Genomic DNA, 20,657 nt, shown 5'->3' on the forward strand with positions numbered 1-20,657 from the left:
CACCATCATTCACTATTTCCTTTTTTATTTTTCTCCATATAGTACTTACCACTGTCTGAAACCCTTTATAATTCTCTGGTATTGATTGATTTTCTTTCTTAATCTACTAAAGTGTAAGCTACATTAAGGCAGAAACCTTGAACATTTTTACATCTACTGAATCAGCATCCATAAAGCAGTATCTGGTACATAGTATTCACTCAAGTATTTGTAAATGGATGAACGAATGAATGTCTCATACTCCTGTAACACTGCAGTTTATACATCTACCAGACCACTTATGCTGTTATAATTATTAGTTAATTTCTCTCTCACACAGGTCCTTAAGATTGTAGTCTTTTTAAGGGACAAGTCTTAACCATACTAGTGTCCCTGTGCATATTCTAATGTTGTATTTTTCTTTGTTTATTTGAAAAATAAAAAAGTAGGGGAATAGGAAAACCAAAACCAAAAACACACCCATTGCTGTTGAGTCGGTTCTGACTCATAGTGATCCTATAGGATAGATTAAAACTGTCCCATAGGGTTTCCAAGGCTGCAATCTTTGCAGACCATACTGCCACACCTTTCTCCCACAGGGAGATGGGGATGCAGGGTGTGGCTGGTGAGTCTGAACCACTGACCTTTTAGTTAGTAACCAATCTCTTAACCACTGTGTCAGGGCTCCCAGGGAAGATGGAGGAGGATATTATTAGTATATGGCCAGGTCAGCATAGAGTAACTGGGATTTATCACTTTTTTTTAACTTGGGTAAGATGGTTTTACATTTGAAATTAAAATAATTAAAAAAAAATTAAAGATGAGTTTTCCTCCAAGAGTCAGAAGTTTTAGAAGGTCATGAACAAATACACTCGAATCAAGGTACTGGGACCAATGCTGTGTTGCCTTGTAATCGGAGATTTCTATCCAGCTCTAATGCCCAGGAATGACAACTTAAGTCTTAGGTAGAGATAGGAACTGCACAGAAGTCTAGATACACTACCTTCTGTCATTCTGCACTAAGTAACTTAAGTCTGCTCAGAGTTCACAAAATATTAATGAGGAAAGGGATCTTTAAGTTCAACCCCTTACTTTTACAGGTAGGCAAATTGAGGCCAAGAGAGAATTTTGTTTGTTTATTTTGTTTTGTTTTCCTTCGCCACAGATCAAGTTAATGGCAGAGTCAGAATTTGAATCTAATTCTCCCAAAATTCAGTTTAGTATTATTTTTTCCTAACATTCCAGATACTCATCATTCTTCCTCCATAACTGATCTCATTAAGAAATATCTGCAATTTTTCTCTTCATAGATATGGCCCTACACTTAGCATAATTAAAATGATAAAAAAAAAAAAGTATCCCCCAAAAGTTATTAACTTGAAGTTGTAGGTGGGGTAGAGTTTCTTATTAAAAACACCAACTCGTCAATAAGGAAATGAGGCAAGTTTGGCCATGACGACTCTGAGGTTTAAAGGAAATTAACATTGTCAACATTAATGCATATAAATATAGTTAAAATCATCAAGCTAATTGGCTTTTAAGGATTTGATACTCACATTTGCCCTTGACCACAATGTGAAAGACTAAGGTGGTCTTGAGTCAAGTTCATTAACATCTCTGCTCAAAATATAATATGCTGTTGATGGACCAGTATATTCCCCTTCATTTAGACCTGTGGATTGTTAGAGTACACCTATTAGGCCATCTATCCTAAAAGGAATCTATTTTCTAAGCCTCTGTGACAACACTTTCTTGGTTTCCCTCTTCTCTCCATATTGTTCCTCTAATTCTTCTCTTCATGATATTTTATGGTGGTAACTCTTACTATTCTCAGCCCTCCTCTCACCTTCCATAATTAAAATGATTAAAGAAATATAGCCAACAGCAGTTGTGTCTGATGAGTACACAGGGTCAAAGCTTTCTGCAGGGCCTTAGAGGTAAAGACATTGAAGACATGGTGGGCATACAAATAGGCAGTCTTGCTGGGTCAATGGCCATACAACCTGAAGGCAGGAATAAAATCCCTTTGGGGTTAAACGGTAATTAGTAGAAAACCCATTGAAACTGTGGCCAGAACTGGCAGGGGAAGTTTGTGGTGATCAACCGCTGCCTAAGAGTTTCCAGTGTCCTTTAAAAGATTGACTGAGACCTTCCCACTTAGACCCAGCTACTGACCAGCTGCTTTTAACGTACACACTGCACTCTGCTGTGTTGAGAAAGTCTTGTGAACCACGATTGTCTTGAAAAGCACCTGGGGGAACTCACAAGGGAACATTCGAACAACCTCAGACCGGAAGCTCCAACTGCTCTTAATGTTACCATTGCCCTCTAAAGGTGGATGAGGACCCCAGCAACAGAGACTGTAACATCAGTCATGCCTGCAAAGGAGAACACAGATGGAACTAGCACAGAAAAGCTCTCAGGAAAAAGAAGGTGGGCCTCCAAAAATAACAATTAAAAAAAAAAAAAAAAAAGAATATAGACTATAGAATATTGAATATATACTAACAATTTTATTATCAGTATTGTTTGAATGTTTGCTATATGCTACTTCACTTACGTGGTATTATTATCTTATTAAATTTCACATTTAAAAGATTGGAGAACAGATAATTTAAGTAACTCTCAAATCACAAAATTTGTAAATCACAGAATGGGGGTTTAAAATCAATCTCTCTGATGCAGAGCTGATGTGTCCAAAGCAAATAAGTCAAAGCCTCGCCATCCTCACTTCTTAGGAGGATTCTGGTTGCATTTCTGCTAAGGCTGATTTGTTCATTCTTCTGGGAGCCCATGGTTTATTCAATATTCTTCACCAACACCATAATCCAAATGCTTCAATTCTTCTTCTGCCTTCCGTTTTTCATTGTTCAGCTTTTGCACACTTCCTTCCTCATTTGGGATTCTCTTATAGGCCAGTCCAGCTGTAAACTCTTTCTTTGTTCACTGAGTCATCATCTCTCAGTTCTCGTGAGTTCCCAGAAGGTAGAGTATTTCTGTTCATTGACATTCACACACACTGCCCAGAAGTCCCCTGGACACCCCACAAGTTTTGCTAACTCCAGCATCACATCTCTAAGTACCATAACTTATCATCTGTGTTTGATGTGTGACATGTGCAGACCCCACGGTCAGAGGTCAGAAATGGTAGATGGCAGGGAGAAAAATGGCTCTGAATGACCATGACACATTCCTAGAAGTCTAGGGAGACATGCCAACTCCAGAAAGAGGTTGCATCTTTGGTGGGAGTGTGTGTTTGTCAATGATGGCCCAAAATGAGCTAAGAGAAGAGGGAGTACAAAACAGAACCACAGGCTCCCTACCCACCAGATGGGCTTGGGCATTGCCACTTCCCTTCCCCTGATAGCAAAAATAGCTCTGTGAATGGGGAAGTCACTATATTTAGACTAGAAAGTCTTGGGGAACACAGACTCTGGAGTCCAAGGCAGGGGGTGGATGGTGAGCAGCAATAATGAGTTGTGTGAAATCACAACTCATTATCAGCAGGCAGAATTGCTCAGCCCCCACATTGACGCACAAATCATCTTGGGCTAAGGCAGTGAGTAACTAACTCAGCAGCCCTTCAGTCAGCCTGGTCTGGAAGACAGTTCAAAAGCACAGCTTTTTTAAAGCCAAATACCCTTGTTAGAGTAGAAGAAAAAAAAAAAAAATCACAGGATTATGAAATTAGAGCTGGTGGTAGCAGAAAGGAAATGGAGTATCTGGTCCAAACTGCAAAGAAACTGAGGTCCAGAAAGAGGACAGAACTCAGCTAAGGTGACACAAGGAGTTAGTAGCCGAACAACTACTTTTAGAATTAAGACCCAAATCTTCAGGGCCTTCATGATCTCCCAGTCTTATGTCTTGCCACTCTCCTAACTCACTAAGTTTTATCTTTTAGTTCTCTTGATGCAGTACTTCCCAGCCTTTTTTACACCATTGAGAAGAATAATATTTGTAAGACAGACATGGAGAAACAGACAAGGGCTGTGGTCTAGAGATAATAAGCCTTGGGGTCCCAGCACACCTGCCTTATCACCACTGACAGTTGTTTTTTCTAACTATGTTTCCCAAATTTATTTCACCACCTAACCTTTTTTCCAAGTAAAATTTTTATCAATATTGCTGAAGCAGTATTCCCCAGAGTACACTTTGTGAAAGGCTCGTTAAGTGGAAAAATCACAGCCCTGGCTGTTCACAGACCTAGAGTCTAATCCAAACTCTGATAATTCCTTGCTGTAGTACTTCAAGGAAGTCATAGTCCCCTCTGTTCCTCTGTGATCTTAACTGTCAACTAGTTGGCCTCTTCTAAGTCTAATAACCCACCATTTCTGTGTTTTGATACTCTTCATGGCCTTTCCTCAATTTTCATAACTTCTCTCCAAGGTTCTCAGTACCTATAAATTTCCTTTTGAATGTCCCACTTGGGCCTGTCAGCTCTCAGCATTCCCAAGGTTCTGCTCCTTTCAAAACTGACCTCTCCCATATCCTATTACTTGGAAATTCTTATTTCTTTTACAGTTAATCCATTTGACTTTCATATTTAATCCAATGACATCTAATGGCTGCGTGAGTTACACAGCATAAAGGGGTATCATTATCTGTAGAGGTGCTCTTGGTTTTTTATTCCAAAATGGAGCAATTCAGGGACCACAGCAGGGCCAGTAGAGAAGATATTTTGGACTAGGGAAGACCTTCCAGTAATTTAAGTATCTTTTCATGTATGACTCTGTCTATTCAAGAGCTTGATGTGGAGAAAAATTATTACAATAAGTGAACTAATGATATCCAGTCAGTTTATGGATCTGTGGGTCTTCTTAGTCAAAACCTAAATTCTGTTGCTTCCCCAAGGATAGGAAGGCACACAGAGGACAAGCTTGCTGAGTCAGCAAGAAGATGGATTGGGCTGGTGTAAGCCTGGCAGAACCTCTAAGGGCACTGTGCAGGGGAAGATAGACACCAATACAGTTCAGAACACACAGCGGGAACATCAGGAATCCTGTAGCAAAGAAGAGTGGAAGAATCCAAGCCAGATGCCTCACAGCTGGAAGTGAAATCTCTGCTCACTGTTGGAATGTCATGAAGCAAATGCTGCACAAGAGTAGAAATTCACCAGTCCCCAGTTGGTAAGAAAAGCCCTTGTACCATCTCTGAGCTTGCATAATTCTCTCATGTGAAAACCCCTTTAGGACTCGATGATTGGAAGTCACCCCCCTCAAACATCTCGTCTGAAGCAAAGCTTTATAGAACTCAAGGATCCCCTCACCCTCATAGTAACTAAGGCTCCAGACCCAACTACGTGAACCCTCTACAGACCTTATCCTCATGAGTATTCTTTAGATTCCTGAGTATGATTAGTTCGAGAACCACTCTCAGTGGTTCTCCCTCTACAGCCGGGGTTGACAAACTGTTTCTGTAAAGGGCCAGGTAGTACATACTTTAAACTCTGCAGGCTGTGTTGTCTCTGTTGCAACTACTCAACTCTGCCATTGTACCATAAAAGCAGCCAAAAACAATACGGAAATGAACAAGCATGTCTGTGTTCCAAAGAAACTATAAAAGTGGGCCAGACTCGACTGCAGGCTGTAGTTTACTAACACTTGCTCCACAGTAGTAGCTGCCAGGAAAAATACTCAATATCTCTCCCCCTTCTCATTTGTTTAACCCAATCACTCCATCAAGAAAGATCTCTAGTCCCCAGACTCATAGGATCAAATTAACTCCCCTGTGTCCGTGAGTCCTTCACTCCACCGGGTCATACTTATTCCCCCAGTAAATCTCCATCACACCCAAATCCTTGGGCCTTGCACATTCAGTATTCTAATTTCAGGATGTAAAATAGTGGGCATAATGGCATGGGGGGAAAGAGCACTACAGATTAACCAGCAGATTATCAATGATATGGATAGTTCTGTCACGAGAAAATTGGACTCAGGAGTTTTACTCCTATTAAACTAGGAATTAATGACCAAGGATAAGATGATCACACATAAGGGAATTACTGGCAGCCTTTATTGATTAAAATTAAAAAAAAAAAAAAAAGTACCAAGGAAGATGCAATGCCTTGGAATGGACAGAGCACTGAACCAGGAGTCAGTAGGCCAGAGTTCAAGGCACACTTATGGTTAACTGGTGTCTTTTGGTTAGTGATTGAATCTCTCAGAACAATTTTCCCTACTATTAGACTGGGCAATACTTTCTCTAACACATTCTGTCAGTTCCCTGAATAAAACCTTCCAAGGACTCTAAGTTTTGGATAAAATCCAAACTTCTCAGTGTGGCTCTTGCTTACCTCTCTTGCCTCACCTCTTCCTACTTCCCCCTTCATATTCTACCTTGTGGTCCTGGGTGCGTGACACACCTTCTCTTACCCACAGACCTCTGCATAACTTTTCCCTCTTAATAAAACATTACATAGGCTCAAGCTACCCTCCTTACGTCTCATTTCTGTTTAATCTTCTGATCTCTATTTAGACATTTGTCTCCTTCAACACTTTACTTGACCCCCTAAGCCTGGGTTAGATGTTCCTTTTTTATAATCCATATAAAAAATTCATAGCACTCTTTCTCTGTTACTAATCTCATCACATGTTACTATATTTAATTGTTTATCCTATTAGACAGTGACTTATTTAAGCACTAGATTTTTTTTCTTGATTCCCCATAGTATCATGGTACTCTTCCTGACTGACAGCAAAAGCTCAATTTGCTGCGCTAGCTTATTAATAAGTATTGAAGGTCTTCAATGCTTTGAAGAAATATAGAAAAGTCTAATTTCCAGAAATTAAAACATGATCAGTGTGCAAAAACTGGACAATGAACAAAGGAAGACAGAAGATTAAGCATTTGGATCATGGTGCTGATGAAAAACGCTGAATATGCCACAGACTCCACGAAGAATGAACAAATCAGTCCTAGAAGAAATACAATCAGAATGCTCCTTAAAAATGAGTATGATGAGACTTCAACTTGTTTACTTTGGACACATCATCAGGAAAGATCTATCACTAGGAAAGGACATCATATTGGTAAAGCAGAGGTTTAGCAAAAATGAGTGAAATCCTCGATTAGAAGGATTCACACAATAGCCACAACAATAGGCTCAAACCAGTGATCACGAAGATGGCACAGGATCAGGCAATATTTTGTTCTTATACATAAGGTCACCATAAGTAGGCGCCAACTTGACAGCAACTAACAAAAACAGCCAAAAAATATTTCTTCAAAATCTTGTTTTGACAGAAATAGCTCTCTCTGATGAATAGAATATTTCATTGTGCCCTAAAATAAAATTAAAAAAAAAATTCCCCAACCTCATGTCTAAACATTATTTAGATATTCTATGAATTTTCTTCAAAATAATCTAGTGGGTAAGTGTAAAGAAATTGTGGTAAATGAAACAAGATTGGCCACAAATCAATAATCTTTTAAGCCCGGTACTGAGTACATGGGAGTTTAGTACAGAGTTATACAATGAACTTTTGTCTACGTTTGAAATTTTCCATATTAAAAAATTTTGCATAAGGCAAGAATGTCTAACAGGAAAACCAAAGTGAAAATGTATAAGTTTTTCCCCTCTCAACATATTAATGTAGACTTCATTTAAAACAGACTTCTTTGGGAATAATTCATTTGGATATTAAAATAGATTAAAATGTAAGATAAATTTTAAATTTACCTCTTTGAGACAATTTTGTCATGTTTTGCCTCACTAATAATAATTACTGCAATTATATTATTCACCATTAATTGTAACTCTATGAACTATAAAAAGAAAACTTTCTACTATGATATAAGGTAATTTTCATGAAAAAGCTTGTAAAATATATTTTCAAACATAAAAGTAACCACCACCTTCAAAAGAAACTCTCCACAGGGTAGAATGCGAGGAGAGGCTAAGAAGACTCTCGCTGGCCTAGGAATTTTTAATACCTTCCCCTTGTCTAGTGGTCTGTTTAGTGTTGGAAAGAATCATAGAAAGCCTTTCTATAAAAAAGGAGTCTCAGTACTTCATCAACGTGGCGTTGATCAGGTGTTGGTGTTTATAGCCTGATGTGTCTTGGAGAGACCTCCCTGCTGCATCGAGGTGACCAGCTGCACCATTCATCATCCCACGCCCCCTGACAAAGAAAGCATTTACTAGAAAATCCAGGAGTTGTGTTTTTCTTAATTCCTCTTCTTGTTATTTTTTGTTATTACTCATAAAATCTAGAAATGTTCCGGAGAAGATACAGAATCCACTTTCAAATATGGTATGAGCACTTTTCACAATAACCAAAATATGGAAAAAAATGAAATGTACAACAAATGCATGGATAAACAAAATGAGGTATATATACACACAATGGAATACTACTTAGCCACAAAGATAAATGAAGTCCTGATGCATGCCACAACATGAATGAATCTTGAAAACATGCTGAGTAAAATAAATCAGTCCCAAAAGGACAAATACTTGTGATCTCACTTACATGAAGTAAGAAAATGTACAGAAACCAAAGATTATTAGTGGTACTGGGGTGGAAGGGAGGGGGAGTTTTTGTTTGGGGGCAGTGAATTTACTTTAATGGTGGCAGAATGATTTGGAAAAGGATAGTGAGAATGGTCACACAACTCTAATCAATTTTACTCAATGATACATGTAGAAATTGTCCAGTTGGCACGTGTTTTGTTGTATATATTTTCACCATAATGAAAATAAATATATATAAAATATATAATACAATCTCAATTTACTATTCATATAAATACTATGAGGATGTCATGTAGAGAAAGGGCGAGCACTGGACTTTTTCAGTTTCAAGAATTGGGTCCAAGTCTTAGTTTGGAGTTACCCTCTGATCTCTGCTAAATCCTTTAATATTTCAAGTCCCTCACGTGTAAAACAGAGCTAGCAATACATATCACATGACCTGTGGTAAGGCTTATATGAGGTAGTGCATGTGTACAGATTGGAGCCCTGGTGGCATAGTGATTAAGAGCTTGGCTGCTAACCAAAAAGTTGGCAGTTCAAATCCACCAGCCACTCCTTGGAAGTCCTATAGGGCAGTTCTATTCTGTCCTACAGAGTTGTTTTGAGTTGGAATTGACTTGACAGCAAAGGGTTTGAGTGTTTTGGCTCTAACAGATTATACAAATTCAGTGGCTTAAAACAATGCAAATTTATTATTTTACAGTTCTGGAGATCAGCATTGTAAATGGGTCTCACTGAACTAAAACCAAAGTGTAGGCAGGGCTGTGTTCCTTCTGGAAGCTCTAGGAAAGGGTATATCTCCTTGCCTTTCCAGCTGTAAAGACCACTTGCATTCCTTGGCTGTGGTCCCTTCCTCCATCTTCAAAGTCAGGAGCATAGGATCTTCAAATCTCTCCGACTGCAATCTCCTTCTTCTACATTTAAAGGATTCTTGTACTTACATTCTGTTGCTGTCGAGGCAATTCTGACTCATAATGACCCAATAGGACAGAGTAGAACTGCCCCGTAGGGTTTCCAAGGAGCAGCTGGTGAATTCGAACTGCCGAACTTTTTGGTTAGCAGCCAAGCTCCCACCCATGTACCACCAGTGCTCCATATGTTGCCTATACACACTGATGAAGATCAAAGACCACAGCCTTCAGTATGGATTACACCTCAACATAAAGAAACAAAAATCCTCACAACTGGACCAATGAGCAATATCATGATAAATGGAGAAAATACCGACGTTGTCAAGGATTTCATTTTACTTGGATCTACAATCAATGCCCATGGAAGTAGCAGTCAAGAAATGAAACGATGTGTTGCATTGGGCAAATTTACTACAAAAGACCTCTTTAAAGTATTAAAAAGCAAAGGTATCACTTTGAGGACTAAGGTGCACCTGACCCAAGCCACGGTGTTTTCAATTGCCTCATATGCATGTGGAAGTTGGACAATGAATAAAGAAGACTGAAGAAGAATTGACACCATTGAATTATGGTGTTGGTGAAGAATACTGAATATACCATAGACTTCCAGAAGAATGAACAAATCTGTGTTGGAGGAAGCACAGCCAGAATGCTCCTTAGAAGCAAGAATAGTGAGACTTTGTCGCATATACTTTGAACATGTTATTAGGAGGGACCCGTCCCTGGAGAAAGACATCATGCCTGGTAAAGCAAAGGGTCAGCCAAAAAGAGGAAAACCCTCAACAAGACGGATTGACACAGTGCCTGCAACAATGAGTTCAAGCAGAACAATGATTGTGAGGGTGGCTGAGGACTGGGCAATATTTCTGTCTGTTGTGCACAGGGTTGTTATGAGTTGGAAATGACTCGACGACACCTAACAACAACAACATACACACAGACAGTATACATACATGATACATACATGCAATATATAAACATAGGTAAATGCATGCTTTTCAAATGAGTTATTACATACAGAGAGAGGTTAATACCTTTAAAAGATAAGCAAAGTTAAGGTACTAAGGAGCGGCTGTTGGATTCCTTCTGCTGACCTTTTGGTTAGCAGCAAAGCTCTTAACCACTGAGCCACTAGGGCTCCAGGTATATGCCACATGAAAGCAATTACCTTTTCAAGGTAGGAAAATGGGTATACTGGTAATTTGTTTCTTTGTTGTTGTTTTTCACATTTTCATTTTCTCCACAATAAAAAATATTATTTGTTATTAAACATGCACAATCATTGAAAAAGGAAGTGCCTGTACAATTGCTGGCACATATAGGAACTCAAGACACAACAATCATTAATAATTATAATTTATTAAAAGAAGAGACAGCAGACAAGCTTGTGAAGCCAGGATTTCAGCACAAAGGACAGGATTTGAACCCTCTGTGCTCTTGTTAACTATGTGTCCTGGGATGTGCTAATATATCTGTGTCTCAGTGTAATCTATTAAATGAGGACACCAGCACCAACTTCATTGAGTTACTCTAGGGATTAAGTTAACTGTATTTTAATATAGGATATTTAATTAGCACAATGCCTGAGATATAATGAGCCCTCAATATAGAGTTGTTGTTTTACAGTGCAATAAAGTTGATTTTCAACTCATGGTAACCCCATTTGACAGAGTAGAACTGCCAGGTGGGGTTTTCTAGGCTATAATCTTCATGGATGTAGATTGCCAGGTCTTTTTCCCATGAACCCACTAGGTGGGTTTGAACCACCAACCTTTTGATTAGCAGCCAAGAATGTTATGGATTGAATTGTGTCCCCACAAAATACGTGTTATAAATCCTAGCCTCTATGCTTGTGTTTATAATCTCATTTTGAAATGAGTTTGTTATGTTAATGAGGCAGCCTTAGTATAGGGTTTGTCTCGAATTTCTCTTGAGATATTAAAGAGGTTAAACAAGCAAGCTAGGAAGCAGAGGTGGGGGAAGAGAGATGCCAACCAGGTGAAGATCAACCAGGAACAGAAAATGAAAGAGACAAGGACTTTTCTCCAGAGCCAACAGAGAGAAAGCCTTCCCCCTAAAGCCAGCACCCTGAATTTGGACTTCTAGCCTCCTAAACTTTGAGAAAATAAATTTTTGTGTTAAAGCCATCCACTTGTGGTATTTCTGCTGTAGTAGCACTCGATAACTAAGACAGAATTTAGTACTGGAAGAGTGGGGTGCTAGAAAACGTGGCAGCAGTTTTGGAATTGGGTAATAAGTAAAGGCTGGAAGAGTTCTAAGGTACCTAACAGTAAAGCCTAGATTGCCTTGAAGAGACAATTGGTAGAATTATGAACATCAAAGGCAATCCTGTTGAGGGCTCAGAAGGAAGTGAGGAAAGCTATAGAGAAAGTCTCTTTCATCTTAGAGAATATGTATGGTGCCAGAAACAGAAAGTTGCTAGAAACGTGGATGTTAAATGTGCTTCTGGTGAGGCTTTAAAAGAAAATGATGAATATGTGATTGGTCGATGGAAGAAGGTTGATGATGCTCTTTATACTGCGGCAAAGAACCTGTCTGAATTATGTTCAACTATTTGGTGGAAGGTAGAACTTATAAGTGATGAACTTGAATATTTGGCTGAGATTTCTAAGCAAGATCTTAAAGGGGCCACACGGTTTCTTTTTACTGCTTATAGTAAAATGTGAAAGGAAAGATACTTGAAAATGAACTCTGGAGAGGCAGAGCCAAGGTGGTGGCTTAGTCCCCCTCACCCCATCCTTCTGATCAGAGGCAGCAGAGTGTCCTATACCCTGACCACCTTGCCTGAGTAGGGGACTACAACACAAGCCTATCCTCTTCTCCCCTACACCAACCAATCTTGCCCGCTACCCCGCCTTGACCACTTGATGAGCAAGGCTAAGAGTGCCCGTGTTTGTGTGCCCCACTTGCCACCTACTCCCCCCACCAAGGGCCCAGTAGAGGCCAGTGGCAATAGGACAGTGAGAGACCTCACCCACTGCTCCCTCCACCCAGTGCAAGGTGGTGGTGGTGCCACTGTGTGTACATCCACCAGGCAAGGCTGCATCCCTTAACCTGCCAGTGAGGAGCAGAGGAGTCATGACTGTGCACACAATCCACTGTAGCCCCTTCCTCCCTCCCTTTGCCTGACTTGAAGCAGTAGTTCTGTGTGTGCATCCACCAGGCATGACTCCATCCCTTAACCCAGCCAGCAAGGGGCAGAAGAGCTGTGACTGTGCTCACATCCCCCCTGTAGTCCCTTCCTCTCTCCCCTGACCTGACACAAGACGGCGTCACTGTGTTTGCATCCACCAGGTGCTACTCTCTCCCTTAACCTACCCAGCAAGGGGCAGAGGAGCTGTGACTACACACACATTCCCCCACAACCCCTTCCATCCTCCTCCCACCTGACTCAAGGCAGCACTACTATGTGTACATCTGCCAGGCACAACTCCATCCTTTAACCTGCCCAGTAAGAGGCAGAGGAGCTATGCCTATGTGTGCATCTCCCCAAAGCCCTTTCCTCCCTCCCCCTTCCCAGTGCAGGGCAGAGGAGAAGTGAGCGGTTGTGCATCCACCTGCTACACCTTCTTCCTTCTTCCTACCACTGACGGATGCAGCAAGACCGAGCAAACATCTGCCTGCTATTCCTTCTTTCCTCCCCTTGCCCAGGAGGAGGTGGAGGCAGAGCAACTGTGTGAATGTCTGCCTGCCACCCCCACTCTACCACCTACACCTCCCCCCACCCCAACCAGCAAGAGGTGATGAACGTGCCCCCACACACCCACCACACCCACCACATGGGCTGCTGTACCTACATGGAAAGCATCATTCCCTGCTCCTGTACCACCAAACCAAAGATATATGGAGTCCGAAGCCCAACCAACCGACTCTCAGCTACCCCACAAGACCAGTAAACAGGCCAAGATCTCACCCTCTACCTGCCACTTTACTCTGAGCTCAGAGACAGGAAGGAGTGCTCCAGCACAGCCAGTCCAAAGCCAGAGCATCATTCTAGCCACACCTGTGGGGAATCATCAAAACAAAAGGACGCAGCAAACAATCAAACAATTGAAAAATAATACAATAACCCCTCAGTGTCCTGGAAACAACAGAGAATAGCAAACCCTAAAGAAGCAGGGCAAGATGGCCACAGCAAGTGACCATAATAAAGAACCATAAATCCTCCCTGAGGAAGAAAAGGCAATGGAGCTTCCTGATAAGGAATTCAAAAGGCTTACATATAGGATCCTCAAAGGAATCAAGGAAAACACATACAAAACTATGGAGAAAAAGAGGCAAAACTATAGAAGAATTCAGAAAAACAACACAAGAACAAAATGACAAAATAAATAAACAGTTGGAAACCATACAAAAACAACAACTAGAAATTTAGAAGCTTAACAATAAAATTTCACAAATTGACAACTCAATCAAAAGTCATAGGAGCAGAATTGAAACAATGAAAGACAGGATCAGTGGAATAGAAGATTAAATGCCTTGACAATAATCTGCTCGAGGAACAATAAAGAGAATAAAAAACAAAAGAAGGAAGAAAACCTGAGACTTACGTGGGACAACATCAAAACGAATAACTTGAGGCAGGGCCAAGATGGCTGACTAGGTAGAAGCTACCTCGGATCCCTCTTGCAACAAAGACTCAGAAAAACAAGTGAATCGATCACATACATGACAATCTACGAACCCTGACCATCAAACACAGATCTAAGAGTTCACCTGAGTGACAGAGACTGAGAACGAACAAACACGAGCAAGCAGTGACTGTTTTCGGAGCCTGGAGGCAGTGCCCCAGTCAGGAAACCTTGGCGCCGGGCTTTAGACTGGGAGCAGCGGAGCTGAGCTTGGCATCCTGTGATGGCGCAAACACGGGGTGCAGCCCTAGCCCCCTGAACTGACCTCGGGGGAAGCCCAGCCAGTGCACACAGGCAGCGCAGTGATGCGGCTGACAGGAGGAGAAGTCACTGGGAGGCAGCAACTGGTTTTGGAGCCGGGAGTGCGGCATCCCAGCCGGGGAACCTTGGCGCTGGGCTTTGGACTGGGAGCGGAGGAACTAACCACAGCTTCTGAGACAGCGCAAGCATGGGACCCGGGCCTGACCCTCGGGGGCAATCCCTACCCAGCCAGTGCACACAGTCGAGAAGCCCCTCGGGAATCTCAGATAAAACAGTCATCCCAAGCAAGATAAGTAACTTTGTCTATATTCCGGGGTGCTACTCTCTCCTATTTATCTGAACTCTCCCCTCCCCTTCCCAGGCGGCTTCATTAACATTGGAATTTCCTGAACCAGAGAGTGAACTGCACTGTGGTTTTTCTTTCTTTTTTTTTTTTTTTGGTCTTTTCCTAACCCATTCTCCTGGCCTGAGAGAAGCAGCTACAAAAAACCCAGGGACCAAAAATCCTTCCCTAATTGGACTAAAAACACAGAACTAGCTTCAGCCAAGCTATGGTGATCCACAGTCTTGGGCTTTCATCCCTACAGGGAACAAGGTGGCTATTATAATGCGAAGGCATTTCTAATAGGGATCTGACTGTAATTGTTTTAGCGAATTACTGGAAAGACAAGTTTCCCAGGTCTGATATCTCTGCATATTCAACAGAGCCCTCACTGACCCACAACAGGGAACTGAGGGCTGAAGCTCCCCCCAGACCACCTAGCCTCCTGCCTTAGGGGTCTAAGGAGGATGACACCTACCAATCTGTAGAGGTACTTGCATTGGGGGCCTAAGGTACAGCTTCAGAGCCCACCCACCAAGGTGCTTTAGGAATAGAGGCACACCTACCTTACTGACACTTGGGGGAAGCCTGTCAGCATCCTGCCCCCCATGGAGTGTGAACCCCAGCTGCTACTAGAATCTGGTGCACACAACTATCACCACTACTTCTCTAGGTGGATAGGTGACAGTCTGCACCACACACTTGATGATCCAAAATCAGATTCTACTCAAGAATAGTGAATGGACTCAGGCTTATACATCTGGTAACAGCCCAAACCAGCTGGTAATAAGACATAAGTGAGTCAAGGGCTACAACAACAAAGACAGCGCAATCTAGTAGCCCATCTACATATATTGAAAGAAAACAAAACAAGATAAGACTCAGTGAGCAAATATAGAATAAATCACTACAATATCTTAGTGATGGCTCGGAGACAGCAGTCAATATCAAACCACATAAAGAAGCAGACCATGACTGTTTCTACAACTCCCCAAACTAAAGAATCAAAATCTTTCCCAAATGAAGATACAATCCTGGAATTGCCAGATACGGAATATAAAAAACTAATTTACAGAATGCTTCAAGACATCAGGGATGACCTCAGAAATGAAATAAGGCAATCTACAGAAAAATCCAAGGAACACACTGATAAAGCAGTTGAAGAACTCAAAAAGATTATTCAAGAACATAGTGGAAAAATTAATAAGTTGCAAGAATCCATAGAGAGACAGCATTCAGAAATCCAAAAGATTAACAATAAAATTACAGAATTAGACAATGCAATAGGAAGTCAGAGGAGCAGCCTCAAGCAATTAGAATGCAGAGTGGGAGATCTGGAGGGAAAGGGAATTGACACCAATATAGCTGAAAAAAAAAATCAGATAAAAGAATTTAAAAAAAATGAAGAAACCCTAAGAATCATGTGGGACTCTACCAAGAAGAATAACTTGCATGTGATTGGAGTCCCAGAACAGGGAGGGATAACAGAAAACACAGAGAGAATAGCTAAAGATCTGTTGGCAGAAAACTTCCCTGACATCATGAAAGACGAAAGGATATCTATCCAAGATGCTCGTCGAACCCCATTTAAGATTGATCCAAAAAGAAAATCACCAAGACATATTATCATCAAACTTGCCAAAACCAAAGATAAAGAGAAAATTTTAAAAGCAGCCAGGGAGAAAAGAAAGGTCTCCTACAATGGAGAATCAATAAGAATAAGTTCAGACTACTCAGCTGAAACCATGCAGGCAAGAAGGCAATGGGATGACATATACAGAGCACTGAAGGAGAAAAACTGTCAGCCAAGGATCATATATCCAGCAATACTCTCTCTCAAATATGAAGGCGAAATTAAGACATTTACAGATAAACACAAGCTTAGAGAATTTGCAAAAACCAAATCAAAGCTACAAGAAATACTAAAGGAAATTGTTTGGTCAGAAAACCAATAATACCAGATACCAGCACAACACAAGGTCACAGAACAGAGCATCCTGATATTAACTCAAATAGGGAAATCACAAAAACAAATTAAGATTAATTAATTAAAAAAAAAAAAAAACGCTCAAAACAGGGAATCTTTGAAGTCAATATGTAAAAGATCACAATAATCAAAAAGAGGGACTAAATACAGGTGGTGTAGAACTGCCATATGGAGAGGGATATAAGGCAATATAGGGCAATACAAGTTAGGTTTTTACTTAGAAAAATAGGGGTAAATATTAAGGTAACCACAAAGAGGTATAACAACTCCATAACTCAAAATAAAAACCAAGAAAAACATAATGACTCAGCAAACATAAAGTCAAATACTATGAAAATGAGGAACATACAATTTACAAAGGAATAACTTACATGTGATCAAAATCCCAGAAAGGGATGAGTCAACAAAAAGCACAGAGAGAACTCTTGAAGATATGTTGACAGAAAACTTCCTTAATACCATGAAAGATGAGGAGATAACCATTCAAAAGCACAAAAAAACCCATACAGGATAGATACTAAAAGAAGAACACTGAGACATATAATCAAGCTTTCCAAAATCAAAGACAAAGAATCCCGAAAGCAGCTCAGGAAAAATGAAAGATCACCTACAAAGCTGATAAGACTAATTTCTGATTACCTGGCAGAAACCATGTAGGCAAGAAGGCAATAGGATATGTATATATAATCTTGAAAGAAAAAAAACAAAAAAACTGCCAACCAAGAATTATATATCCAACAAAATTATCCCTCAACTATGATGCTGAAATTAGGACATTTCAAGATAAAGAGGAATTAAAGGAATTTGTAAAAATCAGACCAACTCTACAAGAAATGTTACAGGGAGTTCTTTGGACAGAAAAGTAACAACACCAGATAACAACCTGAGATTAAAACACATGACAACATCAGATAGGTATCAACCCAAGTAAAGAACTCTCAAAAATAAAATAAAGATAAAAAATGGAAGAAAAGGGAACAAGAGACATTAATCTGTAACCAAGGATCACTTCAAAACATAAAGGGGGAATAAAGGGTACATGTTTAGAACTTCCATATGGAGAGAAAGTGAAGACAATATCAAGAAACAAATTACTGCTTTAAACTTAGGAATATAAAGGTAAATTTCAGGGCAACCACAAAGAAAGTTAAAAGAACCTACTCATCAAAATATAAAAGAAGAAAATCATAGTCAGTACACATAAAAGCAAAAACAATGAAGAAAATGAAAACATAGTCAAAATTATAAAAACTTATCAGAAAATTAAGCAGAACAAAGACACAATCAACACCACACACACACACACATACAAAGGCATAAGAAAATGACATCAACAAACTCATATCTATCAATAATCGCACTGAATGTAAAGAGCCTAAATGTACCAGTAAAGAGACAGAGAATGGAAGAATGGAATTAAAAAAAAAAAAAGGCCTATCAATATGCTGTCTGCAAGAGACACACTTAGACACAAAGATATAAATAAAGTAAAACTTAAAGGATTGAAAAAGGCATCAAGCAAATAATAATCAAAAAAGAGCAGGAGTGAAAATAAATTTTAAAGCAAAATCCACTATAATAAAGACAAAGAAGGACATTATATAATGATTAAGGGGTCAATCCACCAAGAGAACATAGCCATAATAAACATACACCCAACGACAGAGCTCCAAGACACATAAGATAAATGCTAACAGCCCTGAAAAGAGAATGGACACTTTCACAATAATACTAAACCAAACACCAAACATGTTGCTTTAGAGTTGATTCCAACTCATAGCAACCCTATAGGACAGAGTAGAACTGCCCCATAGGGTTTCCAAGGAGCAGCTGGTGTATTCAAACTATTGACCTTTTGGTTAGCAGCTATAGCTCTTAACCACTTTTGGTGAAGGGCAAAACAACTAGAAAGAAACTCAACAAAGACATAGAAGATCTAAATACAGTTAACCAACTTGACCTCAAAGACATGTACAGAGCCCTTCACCCAATAGCAGCAAAATACACTTTCTTCTTCAATACCCATGGATCATTCTCCAGAATAGATCACATTTTAGGCCAAAAAGCAAGCCTCAACAAATTCAAAAACATTGAAATAATACAAAGCATCTTTTTTGGTCACAATGCTATAAAAGTAGAAATCAACAACAGGTAGAGTAAGGGAAAAAAATCTAATAAATGGAAACTAAATAACTGGGTAATAGAAGAAATCAAAGATGGAATTAAAAAATCCCTAGAATCAAATGAGAACAAAAACAGAACATAGCCAAACCTTTGGGACACAGCAAAAGCAGTGCTCAGAGGACAGTTTATAGCAACGAATGTATACAACAAAAAAGGGGAAAGGACAAAAATCAGAACATTAACCCTACAACTCGAACAATTGGAAACATAGCAGCAAAGGAGCCCACCGTCACCAGGATAAACTAAATAATAAAAATTGGAGCAGAAACAAATGAAAGAGGGAACAGAAATACAATAGAAAGAATCAACAAGCTAAAAGTTGATTTTCTTAAAGGGTTAACAAAATCAACAAACCACTGGCCAAATTTAAAAAAAGAAAAACAAGGGAAGATGAAAATAACCCGAATGAGAAATCAGATGAGTGACATTACAACAGAACCAAATGAAATATAAAGGATCATAGCAGGATACTATTAAAAATTGTACTCCAACAAATTTGAAAACCTAGAGGAAATGGATTAATTTCTAGAAACATACCACTTACCTAAACTAACACAAACTGAGGAAGAAATTCTGAAGAGACCTATAACAAAAGAAGAGATTGAAGAAGTTCCAACAACAACAAAAGCCCTGTCCAGACAGAGAATTCTACCTAACATACAGAGAAGAGTTGACACTGATTCTACTCAAACTATTCCAGGACATAGAAAAAGAAGGAATACCCCCAAGTTCATTCTACGAAGGCAGCATAACCCTGATGCCAAAGCCAGGCAAAGGCATCACTTAAAAAACAAAAACAAACCAACAAAAAACTACAGACCAATATTCCTCATGAATATACATGCAAAAACTCTCAACAAAATCCTAGCCAATAGAATTCAACAGTGATCAAAAAAAATAACACATCATGACCAAGTGGGATTCATACCAGACATGGAAGGATGGTTCAATCCACGTAATCCACCACATAAATAAAACAAAGGAAAAGAATCACATGATCATATCAATAGACTCAGAGAAGGCATTTGATGAAGTCCAGCATTCATTTCTGATAAAAACTCTTGGCAAAATAGGAATAGAAGGAAAATTTCTCAACATAATAAAGGGAATTTTTTATACAAAACCAACAGCCAACATTAACCTCAGCAGAGAGAATCAAAGCATTCCTTTTGAGAATGGACCTAGACAAGGATGCCCTTTATAACCACTCTTACTTAATATTGTATTGGAAGTCCTAACAAGAGCAATAAGGCAGCAAAAGGAAATAAAGGGCATCCACTTTGGTAAGAAAGAAAGAAAACTATTCCTATTCGCAGATGATACGATCCTATACATAGATAATCCTGAAGATTTCACAAGAAAGCTATTGGAACTAACAGACGGATTCAGCAAAGTGGCAGGATAAAAGATCAACATATAAAAATCACTTGGATTCCTTTACTTTGACAAAGAAAACTGTGAAAAGGAAATCAGGAAAATAATAACATTTACAATAGTCCCCCCCAAAATAAAATACTTAAGAATAAATCTAACCAGGGAAGTAAAAGACTTATGTAAAGAAAACTACAAAATTCTACTGCAAGAAACCAAAAGAGATCCACATCAATGGAAAAACTCTTAGACAGGAAGACTTAACATTGTGAAAATGTCAACAGTACCCAAAGTGATATATAAATATAATGCAATCCCAATCCAAATCCCAACAGCGTTCTTCAATGAGATGGAAAAAACAATCACCAACTTTACATGGAAAAGAAACAGGCCCCAGATAAGCAAAGCATTATTGAAGAAAAAGAACAAAGTAAGAGGCCTCACACTACCTGATCTCAGAACCTACTATATGACCGCAGTAGTCAAAACAACCTGGTACTGGTATAATGACAGACAC

Source organism: Elephas maximus, chromosome 2, assembly GCF_024166365.1.
Source record: "Elephas maximus indicus isolate mEleMax1 chromosome 2, mEleMax1 primary haplotype, whole genome shotgun sequence".
NCBI lineage: Eukaryota > Metazoa > Chordata > Mammalia > Proboscidea > Elephantidae > Elephas > Elephas maximus.